Below are 18608 nucleotides of genomic sequence, written 5' to 3'. Positions count from 1 at the left end.
TGACAAAGATGAAGGAATAAAAGTTTCTATTTCCTCCCAAAGGCCCCATCTCCAAATACTATCACATTGAGGGTAAGGGCTTCGACATATGAGTTTTGGGCACACAAACATTCAATCCATAATATGCACCATGAGGCACATGTGCCATCTTGTTCTTCTCGTCACTATATAACATATATTCTAAGAATACAAACTCCAAGGTCCAAATAATTTAGATTAGCAAAAATATGTGTATAGGTAAATGTCTAGTCCAGTTCCTTCATACAATTTAATAAACACTGATTAAATGATGAATACTGTATGGTCATTTTGCAGGTTTTCACACCAGAAAACCACAGAAGTAAAGTTTTGCTCCAGGTCAAAAAGCTGGTTAGTGACAAGGTCAGGTCTGCTGATTACCAGTCCAGTGCTCTTTACAATAAACCACACCATCCCTCAGTGGGATGAATGCATTTCTACATGTCAGTCAACAGAACATATCATAACCCTGAGTCACATTAGATTTTGAGAGGTGAGACCTAGGATCTCCACTACTGACCTCTGAGATCAGACAGCTCACTCTGAAAGAAAAGAAGTCAAGAAACTGATCCCTACCCCAAGACACTACAGAGGGTTACACTGGCAGACGTGCCCAGTGCAACTGAAGAGGACGGTGAGCAAGTTCCTTAAAACCAATTAAAAGCTCATATCTGCTGTTGGAAGGTCCAGGAACAAGCTTGTTTTGAGTAGAGCGGGAAACACATAGTTGTCCAAGTTCCAAAGAGCCCATAAGCCTTTTTTTTTTGTGTGATACCCGGGCCTCTCACTGCTGTGGTCTCTCCCGCCGCGGAGCACAGGCTCCAGACGCGCAGGCTCAGCGGCCATGGCTCACAGGCCCAGCCGCCCCGCAGCATGTGGGATCCTCCCAGACCGGGGCACGAACCCTCGTCCCCTGCATCGGCAGGCAGACTCTCAACCACTGCACCACCAGGGAAGCCCCCATAAGCCATTTTAAATGGAGACGGACACCAGACTCAATAGGGCTGACTGGCACTGGGAGAAGTTCCTGAGAGCCTCTGATATAAAAAGACTGAGGGCATCTTCCAAGGGCTTGCAAAAGGCATGGGCAAGACCTGAAATGAGGGAGAGTGGCAGAGCAGATGCCTGGTCAGCCTAGCAACCTGAGAACACTGGTCTCAGTTTTTTCTTTCAGAGCCCTTGTCTTAACTGCACTTCATTAGTTACGTAATTATATGGTTAGACTCTGTCTTCCCAGCCAGATTATAACCCTGTGAGGTAAGGAGTGGTTTCTATTATCTTCAAATTTTTCCCAGCACCTAGACTAGTATCTGATCTATAGTAACTGCTCAATAAATGGTGTTCACTTGAGGAAAAGGAGTATCAACTACCTTTGCTAATACCCTTGGGATGAAGACTACACAAGGCATGGAGGCTAGAAAGAGGAAACAGAAACTTAGTCTTTCATTACATTCTTCCTGGAGCAATTTGTCTCAAAATATGATGAAGCTGGAAACCCTGAAATGGGTAAAACCTTGAGTAATAATAACAATAATAATACAAAACTCTAATTTGCATCTTTATAGCTCTTGATTCTTCCCAAATAACATCATATTCTTATTATGATTTGCTTTTCATGATATAACTGTTCCCATTTTAAGATGAAGAGCTGAACCTCAGGGAGATTATAACTTGTCATGCATCACAAATCTAATAAACATGGAACCAGGATTCAAATGCGGGTTTCACAATTCCACATCCAATATTCTTTCTACTTGAAGTACTTTAAACTAATTAAGTTATTAGTAAATGCTGATGTCTGAAATAAATGGAAGAAATAACCATCTTAAAATTATCAAGCTCCTCTGTCTTCTAGACTAGTGATCTGAATTTATCTTTGTGGCAGACAGTCCTCTTGTTCTGGGAGAAGGAAAAAAACTTAAGAAGGGTTCTACGGTTATGCAAATAGGGAGCAAACCCACCTTTCTTGGGGAAGACTGGAGTGTAGTAAAACATCCCTAAGGTCCACATGACCTTTTTTCACTCTATATTTACTGATTACCTCTGTGTGCTGGTCACTGTTTAGAATAAGACACTGTGGACTACATAACAATGTCAATTGGGAGTGTCCTTTGACAGATCTTTATTCTTGTGAATTACATTTCAGAGAATGAAACGTTTCCTCCCCCAGTAAGCATTTTGTCAGCTCTATTTAATCTATATCCTCCTTGGGTCTCCTTGCAAGGCGGGTTGTGTTGATGTTTGAGTTCTTTATAGGAACTGGGATGTTGGGAGAAAGAGACCTACATGAGGAAGTGCAGGCTTGAAGCTCCCTTCCTACTGTGATGAAGGAAAGACCATGGAAAGGACACTGATAGTATCTGGGACCATGTGACCCAGGCAAGCAGACACAGTCCCACTGACAACTTTATTTAGGAACAGTCCACAAGCTAGGAAGCATTAATGTCTGATTCAGGTGTTCTGATGATTTGGGGTAGCTGGAGGTTAAAACCTACACCCTGGCAAGTCAAGGTAGCACTTTTCCTTAAGTTAATGGATATTCCCAGTCAGCTGTTGTGGACAGACAGTAATTCCAGTATAGAGAGTGTGACTGGGGTTCAGGGCTTTAGACAGAATGTGGGGAAGTCTGTTTCCTGTCTCTGGGGCCGAGGGGGAATCTGCAGTGTTTCTAATGCTTGGGACCTTCTTGTAGGTGGGGTGATGGAGAGGAGCTGGTCTCTGCCAGGTGGAGGCCAACTGGAAGCTAAGCAATTCTGAGGGCTCTAAGAAAAGCCACAGCTAGAAGAGGTGATTTAAATTTGACTACTTATGTGTCTAATCTCAGCTGTGTTATAGGGAATTATGGAAGGGCCTGCCTCACTGTTCAGACAGGCTGGCAAACAGGAAAGCAGAGGACAGGAGGAGAGTCTGAGGATGGTCCCCAAGAGGTGACAGGTGTGATCAGAGCAGCCCAAAATATTTTTCAGAGTTAAGAAGATGTCTCTATTTTGGGGTCATACTGGTGAGGCCTCAGACATGGAGGCTGAAGCTCTCTGCCCCCAACGACCCCCACCCTTCACAATGCACAAGAACAGGCCCACGGAAAACAGATTCCAATAACTCTGAGACAGGGTCAACAAAAGACTTTACAGATGATTAAATGTCATGTCTGGAATACTAAATTATGACACTGGAGTAATTCACTTACCCTCAACTGTCTCTCCTTCCTAATTATTCGCTCCATGGCCCCAAGACGCTCTGACAGGCTTTGTTTTAAAGAAACCCTGGGTCTCACCAGGATCAAGGCCCAGCCTAGCCCACAGCAGCTCACACAAACCTGCTTCTCCCTCCCGGTCCTTGAGCAGGGATCAACCACCTGAAATCCATCACATGTAAAAAGACTGTAGTCCTTTCTTGATACTCCTAATTTAATCACAATTTAGTGCACATTTTCAGAGTAAATGGACAAACTTTCATCTTCTATTTTGTACGTACAAAAAAATCAGGAAGAGGTAGAGAAATTGCATTTGCTGAACATTAAGCACAAGCCATTTATTTCTATTTAAATGGCACTAAGCCCTTGGTAGCATTTCATGGTTAAGAGCATAGACTTAAGTCAGACCTGGGTTCGAATGTCCTGCTCCACCACGATGCCCTAGTATCCTCAGGATAGTTACTTCTTATCCCCAAACCTCAGCTGCCCTGATTGCAAAATGGACATGACAATAGCATCTGCCTCAGAGGGTGGTTGTAAGGAGTGACTTATTTAATGCATGTAAACACTTAGAAAAAAGTCTGGCATGTGGTTAAGTGCTCAGTAAATATTATTATTCAAATTACGGCATTTCTAAAATATTGCTGAATTCAGATGCTAATGACCGGGGCATCTCGAAAGACACACTTAGAAAGGAAATAACTAGTTAGATTCTGAACAGTACCTTAATTGTGTTTTAACTTCATCACTTGCCACTTCCATTTATTGCTTTTTTGGCAGCATGCTGGAAGATGAACCACAGTGCACTCTAACACCCACACCCCAGCAGCTCTCTAAATCCGATGTTCTTAAATGAGTCAGCACACACCCAAGCATCCTGATCACTCATCTGATGTACACAGGTTGCAGGTTCCCAAGCAGACTCTGGCTGCTGCTCCCGTAAACATTTGCTGGCAGCACGACAAGGATGCATTGCGGGGCGGGGTGGGGGTGGGGGGCGGGCAGTTACACATAAGTACACCCTTCCCCAGGATTCAGGATTTGTCATGTACAGGAGCTGAGCTGCTGGCTGCATGGTCCCTGTGTCTGCTACAAAATAAGCTGAAGAGGCAAGGGTGGTGCAGGAACAGGTTGCCCCGAGCTGCCTGGAGGAAGCATCTTCTGCCCACATTCCGCCTCGCGGTAACCAGCGCTCCAAGTCCCACAGCTTCATGCCCACCAACTTCACACAATTAGCTTAGCTATATATAAAACCGTTTCTGTCTGCTCCTCCCTGTATTTTTCTCCTTGAGAAACTGAAATTGACACTTAATAAAATTGTGGATGAAGATATATGACGAGAGTGCTGGGAAGGCCATGGGAAAAATTTGGTGGAAAATCAGAAGATCTGACTTATATTCCTTGGGCGTGTTACTTACCTCTCTGCACGTCAGTCTTCTCACAAGTAAAATGAAAACAGAAAACAGCCCATCTACCACACAGGGATCACAATTTCTCAGTACTCTGAAAAGCTAAAAACAAAACAAAACTCCAATGCCAGACAGAGTTACATGTAAAATCTCAATTAATGGAAAACTCAAGCAAGAAGAAAGTGCCTTTATTTTCAAATCTAAGTCTGTTTCTAGCCTTTTATCAAAACTTTTCTAAAATACATTCACCCACTGAATAAGTACATTATAATGACAATTTTTATTTTGAGAATTTGGGATCCTGAAGCCAATCAAGGGCATTAAATAGTACATGTCTTTTGTAGTCATTTGCTATTTCAAAATAAAATTCTCGAAAAACCTCTTATCTGTGGGTTTCCAGTTGGAGTTTATATGTCAGGTAATAAAGTTGTTTTACTTTGTTCTCCTGGAATGATACTGAGTTCAATTCTTGCTTTCCACATGCAAAGGTTATCCTAAAGGAGCACCTCCATCTCTGGTTACAAAGGGAGAGGTCTGGGAAGCTCAAGAAGTAGGGTTCTAGTCAGGACTATAAAGTGAATAGTGATGAAATCAGGTTTCAGAATGAGTTTAGAAAATTTGACTTAAACTTTCAAAAAGGTGCTTTTTGAAAAGAATGAATGTTAAAGACCTGCATTAGGATTTTAAAAAATAATTATACACATCTTAGACAGAAAGAAACTGGTTTGCCTAGGATTAAGAGAGAGAGAGAGAGATGGTAGTTGACCATGCTTAAAATGAGCCACCAATATATATAATGCACTTGCCAAAAAAGCAGCTCTTCCCTAGCAGGACCACCCTACTGCACTGGATTACCCCAGCTTGAAGAGCACAGACAAACCAGGCCCGTCTCTTCTTTCTCACTTCTCTATTCAGCCCACTGCTATCTAAGTTCTGTACCACCACCACTCCCTGCCAACACCTCTGAAACTGTGACTGCCAAAGGTTACCAGTGGACCACAAATTGTCAAATCAGTGGACTCGTTTCCAGTCTTAGGACTCACCCCCTTTTTGCATCTGACATCATCGACCACACCCTCACCCTCTTCCTTTGGCTTTTGTGATGATGCTCTCTTGTTTCTCCTGATACTTTGGCCACCCCTTTTTCAGCCTCCTCTTCTCTTTCTGTCCTTCGATGTTAAACTGTAACTATAGGTTCAGACCTTATCCCTCTTCTCTCACTCTACACACACTACCCAGTGATCTCAACTTCCCCATGACTTCAACTACCACCAGGAGGATTAGAAACTCCAGATCTATCAGTCTCATCCAGACCCTGAGCACCAAACCTAATATACCCAACTGCATTCTAGAGACCCACGCCTGCATCTTCCCACTTCCCAGCTCTTGCATCTCCCTTCCCACTCCTATACTCATATCTTGCTAAACAGCATCACCATCTGGCCCAAATCAGAGAACTCAAGACCTCTTCAGACTCTCCCTATCCCTTAGCTACTACATTGAATCAGTGACAAAAATTCTGCTCCTTAGCTTATTTTCTGTCCACCTCTTTGTCCCTCTCTCTTGCTCTGTTCTATGATTTATACGGGAGCAGGAGGCATCTCTGGTTCTTATCCACTGAGATCTAGAAAGATCATCTCTTAGGCTGCCTGCCTCAAAGTACATCATTCAAAGTCTCTTTTTGTAAAAATGTTCAACTTTCTATATACTACTCTAGAAAACAACTTTGATCAAAACTATTGTTAAAGAATGTAAAACTAATGCAGATAGGGAAAGAATAAGGAAAATCTCCTATTCCTTGAATTTTAAGGCATCTTGTAGGAACCATACAATATTAAGAATTTCTCAATAACAAAAGAAAAATGGTCATTATTAATTCTTTCTTTCTTTCCTCAAAAATGCATTGACTCTTTACTTTGTGTTACATGCTCTTCTACCTGTAAGCTGGCCAGGCTGGGGTAGGCTGGGTAACAGATGATAAATAACTAAATAAATGAGAGAATATCAGATTCTGTGATATTCAGAATATCAGATAAGTGCTATACAGAGTATAACAGAGAGTGACTTAGAAGCTACTTTAGACTGGGTAGTCAGGAAAGGTATCACTCAGGGAACACAATGTAAACTGAGAACTGAATTATAAAAAGGAGGCAGCCACGGGAGGATCAGAAGGAAGAGCATTCCATGCCAATAAAACTGTCTGTGCAAAGGTCCTAAAGCACAAATAACCTGGGCCAGTTGGAGAAACGGAAAAAGGCATGTATGGTTGGAGCACCATGAATAGAGTTGGGTTACATAGGACAGATATCCATAAACTTCAAAATAATCTTACAAGGGAGTTTTTACTATTTCCACTTCAAAGGTAAGGAAATAGAAGTTAAGAGACTTCATGCAGTGAGAAAGGAAGACCAGATTTTTCTTTGTGGTGTGTCTGATTCTAAAACATGTTACTTTCTCATGGGAAATGATTCAAGTATACTCAAGATGTGTGACACTCTGGACATTTTCCTCATCAGTCTAGCCCCGAATTCTGCCCCAATTTCAACCCTTCATTGTAATGATAATTGGTTTCCCCCAATCTTTTTATCAACAAGGGAGGCTTTTAAGAGACCTCTCACATTCAACAAAGTCATAAAATATGTGACACTTGGAAAGTCCAAGGCTACAAAATAAGTCTGGTGTTTGTACTTTTTAAAAAACATTTGTTTTCCTGAGTACAAAAGTACTATATGAATATTTAAATTAAAATAATACAGACATATATAAAAGAGGAAAAATACATCCCATGTATCAATTTTTTAAATTGGTTTATTCCTAAGATGTATAGTTTAGTTTTAGTTTATTATTTATTATTTAACTTTAAGTGATTTTAAACATGCCCAAGGGTGTTAGGATAATAGAATAACTATGTCATCACCCAGATCAAGAAATAAAACATTACCGGTCCCTTAAAAAAGTAAAAACAGAACTACCATATCATCTAGCAATTCCATTCCTAGGTATGTATCCAGAAAAAAATAAAAACACTAATTTGAAAAGATACATGTACTCCAATGTTCAAAGCAACACTAGGTACAGTAGCCAAGACATGAAAGCAACCCAAGTGCCCATCAAAGACAACTGGATTAAGAAGATGTGATTTATACATATAGTGGTATATTACTCAGCCATAAAAAAGAAATGAAATACTGCCATTTGCAGCAACATAGCTGGACCTAGAGAATATTATGCCTTGTGAAATAAGTCAGACAGAGAAAGATTAAATACTGCATGATATCACTTACATGTGGAATCTTAAAAATAATACAAATGAACATAAATACAAAACAGAAACAGACTCACAGATAGAGAAAACAAACTTCTGGTTACCAAAGGTGGGGGTGAGAGGTGGCAGAGAAAAATTACAGGCATGGGATTAACAGATACTAATTACAATATATAAAATATACAAGCAACAAGGATATACTGTGTAGCACAGGGAATTATACCTATTATCTTATAATGGAATATAATCTGCAAAAATACTGAATCACTATGCTGTACACCTGAAATTAACACAACATTGTAAATCAACTATACTTCAATTTAAAAAAAGAATTTGAGAAAAAAGAAATAGAACATTATCAATACAATGAAGCCTTGTTTATCCCCATCTCCACTTGTACTTCTTCCTTCCCAGCAGAGGTAGTCACTATTTTCAATTTAGTGCTTGTTACTCCATGCACGTTTTCATACTTTTACTCATTTATATATACTTTTACTCAAATGCAAGAAGAGTTGAGGTAGAATAATTGACAAATTGACGAAGGGCAAGTGAGGGCTGGTGAAACAGCGTGAAGCTGCTGGGGGTCCCAGAAGTTGAGGAAATAAGCACCATCTAGGAGACGCTTTCTCCATAAAGACCACTGGATGTTCACTGAAAACACTAAAATTGTGCATTGTGGAACTCTTGTACATTGCTGATAAGAATGCAAAGTACAGTCACTTCAGTAAACAGTTTGGCCAGTTTCTTATAAAGTTAAACGCACACCAACCCTATCACCCAACAAGCCACTCTTTGGGATTTACCTGGGAAAAACGAATGCTTATGTTCCCACAAAATCTGTATGCAAGTATTTATATCAGCTTTATTCAAAATCACCCAAAGTTGGAAACAACCCAAAGATCCTTTACTGATGAATGGATAAACAATTGATTATAAACTATTGATTCCACATAGCAACATGGATAAATCTTAAATGCATTTTGCTAAGAAAGAAGCCAGGCTGAAAAGGCTATATACTTACAATTCCATTTTTATAATGCTCTGGAACTATAAGGACGGGAAACAGATAAGTGGTTGCCAGGCATTAAGGAGTGAGAGGAGGATCTGACTACAAAAGGACAACACAGGGGATTTGGGAGTTAATGGAAGAGAATGGAAATGTGGTGGAAGATACACAACTCTATACATTTGGCAAAATCCACAGAACTGTTCATCACTGAGAATAAAGTTGGCCCTCCATAAACTAAAAGTAATCAATCAGGATGTAGGGAAATATGGAATGTAGACTGTGTGTATTACACATAAATAACACAACCACACTGAAGGACACTGGAGTAAAAAGGAGCTGATCTAATGAACTTTGGAAAACAGCATTTTGACCAGATACTGTAAGAATCAAAAAACAAAAACCAAAACTAAACACTGTTGATAAGTTGGTCCCTCACAAGGTTATGTGTTTTAAATTCTGAAATGACTTTATTTGTATATTGGTTTTGAACATAAACATAAACACACTGCAGATAATGAAAGGAAGATTTCTCACTGTTCTAAAAAGAAAGTTAGAAATAAGGAAAGTGTCAAGGCTAGAATATGACTCATGGTATTATTTTTAACATGTATTCAGATAGATAGATACAGAAATATATATGCATGTGTATGCATGAGCAAGTGAACCTACATATATTTCCTACTTCTATTCATTGAGAGAAGCTAGAAACAGTGATACCTCTGTAGCTATTAGCATACCTAGTACCAAGTTCTTGGTCTCTACACATCATTCTTCAAGAGAAGGGATGTAGCCCTAGTTGATTCCAATGCTGGTGCAGAGAAAATGTAAATGATATTGGAGCATCTTGTGGTGCCAGAAAGTAAGGAAGAGGTAATAAATTAAATTAAATTAATAAATAAAACCATGTTGAAAGGGCACAGCAGGAGACAACTTGAAAGAGCTCCCAATGGCCAAAGTTAAAACAACAATAGCAACAAAGTAAATTACGATACTATTAGATTACAACCCAAACAATAAAAAAGCATTTGTAAACCTATACTGATTTTAATATATAACTAAATTAATAAATAAATGGGGAAGAAGGGAAAACTCTTTTGTAGAGAAGAATTTTAAGTAATAAATAATTAACAAAAATGTAATAAGAGAATTAAGCATCACCAGAACATCACAGTAATAATTATCACAGGCAACATCCACTGATAGAAGGTAAAATAAGTGAATCATGAACGTACTGCGTGACAGGTAGTTTTAACCTGAAGAGAAATCAATACTGACAACTTTGAAAGTTTTTTAAAAAGTAGCTATTAAAGCACAGTATTATTTATTGGGCACTTAAAATATCATAATAATATTACTAACTTTCCTTGAGCACATTCTATATTCTAGTGTTAACTCATGCAATTTTCCCAGTAACCTCATCCCATGTAACAAATGAGATTACAGATAGCTTTCCCAAACTCATATGATTAGTAAATGATGCATCTGTAATTTAATACCAGAACCTAGCTGATAAATAACTAGATGATAGATAACTAGATGATAAATATTAAATATTACATTTACATATATGAGAATGATAATGTATAGAGATACGTATGTAATATATCTATATCAGTTGTTTATTATGAACTGGAGTCAAACTAAATAAAATCAACCCCACAAAGAAAACACCAGGTGTTAAAATATAAAGGAGGAAAATGAGGAAATATTGGGACTTCACATCTGGCTAGAGTTTTGTCTTTTTTTTTTTTGAATAGAGAAAATTATGGGACCAGTGAGATGATGTGGGAAAAATTGAAAACCAGGCTCTACCTATGTTTTTTTCAAAAGTGGGAGCAGCACACATGCTTTTCATCTGGCAGGGGGACCCAAATGCTTTGTTTTGAAGGTGGTCATCCTTCTTGGAAGACTGAAAGTATCATAAGAAGTCTCGGAGTGGCAAAGCTGCTGAGAAGCAAGCTGGCACGTGGAGGCTCATGGAGATATCTTTGCTCTCCCCTGAGGTTTCTGGGAAGTTTGGCAGCTGGAGCCACAGTTATGGTCAACTATACAGCCTCTGAGCCATCCATCTGTACAAGTTGCTGTTCTGATAAAATATTTCTTGTCCAATATCTTCAGAGAGTAAGAAGGTGCCCTTCTGAGTTACATTTAATAGAGATAAAGCTCAGTTTGGAGAGGAAAGAGGAGTCACAACTTAAAATTTCATTTCAAACCTATTTTGTTTTCTAACAGGACAATAATAATCTTATTTCATGTCAAATATATACACACACCCACAATGGTACTGACTGGCTATTTGAAGAAATTATCTTAATCTTTTTACGTGTGATAACGGAATTGTGGTTATGTTACAGAAAAGACCTCTTATATTTAAAGATACATATTTACAATTAAATGATACAGTTTCTGGGATTTGTGTGAACTATTATGAGAGGGGAGACAGGGGACAGTATAGATGAAACAAGATTGGCTACGAGTTGGTTATTGTTGAAGCAGAATAATGAGTTCATAAGCACTGAAAACACTATACTGTCTACTATGGTAAATATTTGAAAGTTTTTATAATAAAAAGCTTTTAAAAAGAATTACAGGTTTGTCTATTATAACTGAGTATAAGTGGTATCAAAGAAATCTCAAATCACACTCCAAAAATAACAGTACTTGAGGAAAGTAGAGACTGCTTAGAACCACTCAACCTCGAAACCTGAGCGCCAAGAGAAGTCATAACAATCCTATTAATTCGGCAACACCATTTTTAAAGTTAAATACGTAATAAATAAAGAAATATGAGGTAAACATATTTCTTACCTTTAAAAATAACTAAAAGAGGGCTTCCTTGGTGGCGCAGTGGTTGGGAGTCCGCCTGCCGATGCAGGGGACACGGGTTCGTGCCCCTGTCCGGGAAGATCCCACACGCTGCGGAGCGGCTGGGCCCGTGAGCCATGGCCGCTGAGCCTGCGCGTCCGGAGCCTGTGCTCCGCAACGGGAGAGGTCAAAACAGTGAGAGGCCCGCGTACCGCAAAATAAATAAATAAATAAATAATAATGAAAAGAAATTTGTTAGCAGGGCGTGTAGGGGCAGGCTGAACCTGCTCCGGCGAGGCGATCGGAAATTGCACCAAGACGGAGACAACTGCGCATGCGCTTGCAAGATGGCGCGGCCGCCGTTTGCACCGAGGAGAGGAAGGAGGTGAACGGTGCCTCACTCCCTCCATCGTGAACAGCGCCATACTCCGGCGAAGCTCGCTGCGTTGCGCCATTGCCATACCTTACACCCGGCTTCTGTTACCTAATGGGGAAAAACATTGACATATTGGACTAGATTGTGCATGAACCAAGGCAACTTGTGTGAAGCACTAACATTACTCACCAGTAAAACAAGAAACATTAGAAAAATATCTGTCATAGTAGAACACACTGTGTTAATTTAAAGGAATAGTGTAAAATTTCTAAGTATTTTCTAATCCAATCGATTTTTAATGTATTTTGAAATATGTTCATATGGAAATAAATGTTCCAACACTATCAAAAGATGCTGAGAGTAAAAGTCTCCTTTTCCTGGGTCCCCTAGTTTCTACCTAGTCTCACTCCCCAAAGAAAACCATTTTTAATTATTTGTTTTTTAATTGCTCTGATTCTTTTATCATTCTAAATAAATGCTCATTGTTTTGATTTATCTCGTTGATTCATCAACTTTAAATAAGAATTATAGGCCTTCCCTGGTGGCGCAGTGGTTGAGAGTCCCCCTGCCGATGCAGGGGACACAGGTTCGTGCCCCGGTCCGGGAAGATCCCACATGCTGCGGAGCAGCTGGGCCCGTGAGCCATGGCCGCTGAGCCTGCGCGTCCAGAGCCTGTGCTCCGCAACGGGAGAGGCCACGGCAGCGAGAGGCCCGCGTACTGCAAAAAAAAAAAAAAAAAAAAGAATTATGGACCCCTTGATGTGAAAGATGAAGATGTTTATCCACCTTTGTTATCTCCTCCTCCCAGTTTTTCTTAGTAATACTTATCGCTACTTCTTTTTTTTCAATCCAGCCTGCCAGCCCGCAGTGTTTCTACTTCTTTTATTGGTCATACTCGTATTTTTAAACAATATAGATATTTCTTGATCCATCTTTGACTCTCATTTGTAAAATAAGATAATTCACTTTGCTTCCCTCCACTATCCAACTTGTTATCTAAAGCTCTACTTCTCCATTGTCAATGCTTATAAAATTTGCAATCTGTTCTCTACAATGTCACTTTTTCAGAGGTTTTTCCATAGGTTGATTCTAATTCATGTCCAAAATATTATAGTTGTATTACATTAATTATATTATATTTAACTATTATTTAAAATAAAATTGGATTGAACCCAAAGAGTTAACTCTATGTCACTAAATATGAGCCATTTGACGAATTAAGTTCAACTTAGTTCTCGTTTCTTATAGCTCTATAATTGCTCAGTTTTGGCTTTCTTCCTATTAAGCCATGATTTTTTTCATATGACATTTTTATTCGTGTTGGAATGTCTAATGATCTTTCTCTTTCCTCTAGTCTCTTAATCTTACCGTTTATTACAGAAAATCCACTTTCTTCCCAGAGTTGTTCTCCCATAGCCTATGACTTCCTGTTCACTAACTTATCTCTAGCCTGCTGTACAACTGCTAATCTAGAATTTTATTTTTTTCATGGCACTCTCATTTAAATCCCCAGTTTATTGGACCCCGTGCCTGCCTTTTCTCCAGGTTTCTGTTTTGCTTTGCTAGAGTCCATCTCAAATAATGTTCTACACAAAGGGTGTGTAGAAAGTAAATTTTCTGAGATCTAGTGTATCTGAGAATACCATTACCCTGTCTCCACACTGTAGTCATATCTGAGGAGGTAAACAATTCCATACTTAAAATTATTTTCAGAACTTCAGGTCTTCTAGCTGATGAGCAGTCTGATACCAATCTGATTCTCATCCCCTGTAGTGACTTATTTTTAGTCTCTGGTAGTTATACAGTCTTTCTTTTATCTTAGGTTTCCTGGTATTTCATATGTGTCTAGATGCAGGATTTCTAAAATTCATAATACTAGAACTCAGTGGATTATTTTGATCCAAAGACATATCATTCATCAGCTATCAGCAACTTTCTTACGTTATTTCTTTGATAATTGCTTTCTCTCTAATTTCTCTCTTCACTCTTCAGGAAATTTTATTATATTTATGCTGGACTTCCTAGATTACCCATCTAGTTCTTTTAACTTTATTTCACCTTTTCCATCTTCTTGGTCATTTTGCTCTATGTTATGGGGGATTTCCTTGAACTTTTCTTCTGGAACCTCTTTAATTTTATTTTTAATTTCAGCATTTAAATTTATTAAATTTTATAAATACAATTTTATAATTTTTCAAAATTTTATAAATATGATACCTTATATTGTTCTGAGGGTACTAATTAAAAATATGTAAAGTTCTTTTCTGGCTCCTGGAATCAGTTCTTCTGTTTGATCAACTTGGTCTTTATTTGTACTCCTGATTTCCTTAAATAACTGGCAATTCTTCCTGTATTTTCAAATTTACAATTGGGGAACCAGGTCGATTAATATAAGTAGTTGGCATGTGTTCCTCTATAGGTGCCAACACTCAGAAGGCTTTTCCCTAGAACTTGCCAATTCCAAGTGCTTTGTGTGAGGGCAGGTATGTCCCACAACTGCCTTTAATTTAGGTGCCTAGGCTGAGAGCCAAGCTGAATGGTCCTAAACCCTAAATGTCATCTCCCATTCTAGTATCCCAAGCCCTCTAATTCAGGTTATTTGACAGAATATTCCCCAGATTCAGCTAAGGGATAAACCCTCTCACCATATCCATGATGGGTAGAGGTTGGCTTGTGCTGTATTCCCTTCACAGCTCTCAATTATTCTCTTTGATTTCTGAGTTACCTCCCATTCCTGTTTTTTGTAAGTGCAGGGGGACAAACTTCTACCACCTACACTGTAGCCTTTCCTGTGTTCTGGGCTGTGTCTCTTTTGATATGATTTATCTCATTATAATTATGATTAGTATCTCATTACCTACTTTCCATCAGAAACTTGTCAAAATCTCACATCATCTGATGTTTTTTTCTCACTTTATCAGTGTTGTCATGAATTTATTCACCCTCATTCTGGAAGGGCAGGAAGGTAAATGTGGTGATCGGTCAGAACCAAATGCCCACGTCCTTTCCTCTATCTTCCAACTACTCCAGTGAAATCGAGTTAGGATAATGATACTGGGTATCGGGCTGTATCCCACAGGCCTGCAAGCCTTGGAGCTGCCCAGACTCGATACTGAAGAAAGAACCTTGAGACAACAACAGAGACATCAGTGGTTTATTTTCCAGGGGATCTTATACAAAGGGTCCTGGAGCAATACCCTACCATGTGCCACAGATGTTGGGCAGGACATGGCAGCAATCTTCACTACTCGGGGAGAAGGAGGCTACCATTTATAGGGGGAATTGACATCAGGTGGGCTTATCAGTTACCGGGACTAATTAAGCCCTGTCATTAAGAGGATTGGATAGTCATGTGAGTGAAGCAGGGACTGGTGGAGCCGGGGCTGTATAGAGAGCAAGAAAACAGCCATCTTAAATAGAGAAACAAGTTTAGAGTTATGTACACATAAGAGGTAATGGTGAGAAAACAGTGTTCAACCTTGAAATTAGCAAAAGGTCCCAGCTGTTGGCAATGACAAGGTCTAAGTTGTGAGCACAGGAGTAAGTAACTGAGATGGCATGAAGGACAAGAGCATCAGGAGAGAGGAAGTTAAGGAATGAGGCAATGAGAAATACAGAGGATGCCTACCTACTCCTCCTCCAGGCTCAGAGTACGAGGGCCGTGAGAGAGAAAAGTCACCTTTTGAGTCAGTTTCAAGGAAGAGGTATCGTCAGCAGAAAGCCAGGTTTCAGTTAGAAAGCAAGAGAACATTCACAGAAGAGGCTGATGATACAGGGGATGTTTTTGATGATTCACCTCAGGTTCCACAGGGCACAGAGAAGGGCCTTCTGGAGGAGGGGAAGGATGGGATACAGGATAAGAAAGAAGAAGGGGGTCCCAAAGACTTACAGAGATTAGTACTGAGACATACTGAGAAACCCAAAAAGATATCATTATTGCTATTTATTACTTAGCCATAAGAAAGAGTGAAATTCTGCCATTTGCAATAACTTGGATGGACCTAGAGTGTATTATGCTTAGTGAAATAAGTCAGAAAGAGAAAGACAAATACTGTATGTTATCACTCATATGTGGAAACTAAGAAATGAAACGAATGAATATAAGAAAACAGAAATAGAGTCACAGATCTAGAGAACAAACTAGTGGTTACCAGTGGGGAGAGGGAAGGGGGAGGGGAGAGACAGAAGTAGGGGATTAAGAGACACAAACTACTATGTATAAAATAAATAAGCAACAAGGATATATCACACAGCCCAGGGAAACATAGCCACAGTTATTCTTTAATAACTTTAAATGGAATATAATCTATAAAAATATCGAATCACTATGTTGTACACCTGAAACTAATGTTTAAATCAACTATACTTCAATTAAGAAGAAGATATCATTATTTCTCTTTCCTTTTTACCTTTGTACATGCCGCTCTATCTGGCTGCATAACCCTGGTACCAGCAGAAAGGAGACATGATACTTTGATATTAAACACCCACATAAAATAAGCCAACTTCCCATGGAGTCATTAGCTTCCAATTTACCGAAGGCCAGCCCCAACTTAACAGGAAGGGATTCTTCAGTCTCAGTTTCTAAAGCCACTTCGAGGAGCAGCCTCTCCTGTGGCCCCTCCCCTTTCCCAACACTCTCTTCTCTTCTCTCCCATCTGGGTCTTCCCTGTTTATTTACCTCCTGTTCCTTTCTGAATGGGTAAGGAGGAGGGTTGTAGAAGGAGCTTCAAGAATATAATCAGACTTTTTCTACAGTCCAAAAATCACGTTTTGTCTTAGTCCGTTGGGTCTGCTATAACAAAATACCACAGACCAAGCAGCGAATAAACAATACAAATTGATTTCTCACATTTCTGCAGGCTGAGAAGTTCAAGATCAATGCACCAGAGATTTGGTGTCTAGTGAGAGCCTGCTTTCTTGTTCAGAGACACCGTCTTTTTGCTACAGCCTCATAGTGGAAAGGATGAGGGGGTCTCTGGGGTCTCATAAAGGCTCTAATCCTGAGGGCAGAGCCCTCGTGACCTGATCACTTCTCAAAGGGCCTACCTCCAAATGCCGTCACATTGCTGGTTAGGATTTCAACATAAGAATTTTGGAGGGACACAAACATTCAGTCTACAGAGCCTCCCTCTTTGGCATTCTTTCTTAAATCTTCATGGTGCTACAAGAGTCTCTGTCTCTATTATTACCCTGAGTTGCCATAAAAATGCCCTTTTATTTTCCTGGATTTGGGATGTGCCAGATTCTGGGAAGGGAGGAAAACAAGATCTACTATCCTATACCTGGAAGGTTCTTCGTCCTCTGCCTCACCTAATTAACTCAGGTACCACATCTTCCAGTGGCAACCTGTTTGCATCACCACCATACCATGCTATAATCTTGCAATTATATGTTTTTGTGAGCCTTTCCATTAGATTAGAAATCCTTTCAGGGCAGGGATCACCTCTTAGAAGTATTGATATCACCTGTGCATACCATAATAGTTATGTAGATGTCCAATAAAATTTTTGTTAAACAGATGAAAACCTAGTTCGTTTTCTTAGAAGTTTAAATCTAGTTGTAGGGGATGGTGGCAGTAACTGAGTTTAACAATGAAGTTCTCTAAAATGGTCCTGAGGTATGTGCTGAAAAAAGATAATACTCTGATTAAGATCAAACCTTTTTATTAAGAGCTATATTAGTGAGACAGGCTGGGACCTGGGACCTGGGACCTGTGATGTGGGTGGGACCCTTTTCTGCAGTGCTTACACCTGGACTCCTCCAGCAACAGAATACAAAGAAACTATAAGGGATTAAAAATAATTGCATGCTTGTGCAGTTGGGGCAAATTATGAACAACAAGATACAAAAAGGCCAAAACCCAACTGCCACTTCTTGAGGAGCCAGGAGAAAAGCAGGGCACTGCGCATGCACTCTGCACACGGTAACACTAAGCCACCCCTCCAGCTGACCCACCGATCTGCCCCTACCCTCATCCCATTTAAGGAACCAGCTCGCCCCTGCTGAGCTAGCAAACAAGGGAATCTGTTACTTGTTTTCGCTCCCTCGTGCTACAGCCTTGCCTGAATTTCTTGTCTGGTCTCTTATCAATTTCTCTTGATTAAAGAGTCCAAAAATCCTGATCAGTAAGCTTACAAAGGTGAGGTTAGTGCTATATAACTTTTTACGAGGAAGAATTAGTTAGGGAAGAAATGTTGAGGTCCTTTATTTCCAGAAAGAAAACTGGAATAACTATTTTTATCATACCACTTTATGGCATCTCTGTCATTCTCGCAGGTCTTCGTTATCTTTTACAAGAAAATGACAATCATACTGGGTCTTATCGGTACCATCCCTCTGACAGTGAGAGGGGAGGGAAAAGATTCCTTAGGAGAAAAGCCGTTGGCTGAGACAGCTGGATGACAATGATTTGTGAATGAAAGGAGCTGCCAGTAAAATGCAGCTCTCCCAGGACTATGTTACTTTGTAACACTTGAACTATCTGTGAACTTTGTAGGAGCCTTGAGTAACACATTTGCTTGAATGCTTTC

Source organism: Phocoena sinus, chromosome 10 (assembly GCF_008692025.1).
Source record: "Phocoena sinus isolate mPhoSin1 chromosome 10, mPhoSin1.pri, whole genome shotgun sequence".
Classification (NCBI taxonomy): domain Eukaryota; kingdom Metazoa; phylum Chordata; class Mammalia; order Artiodactyla; family Phocoenidae; genus Phocoena; species Phocoena sinus.
Note: the sequence above shows the minus strand (reverse complement) of the source record.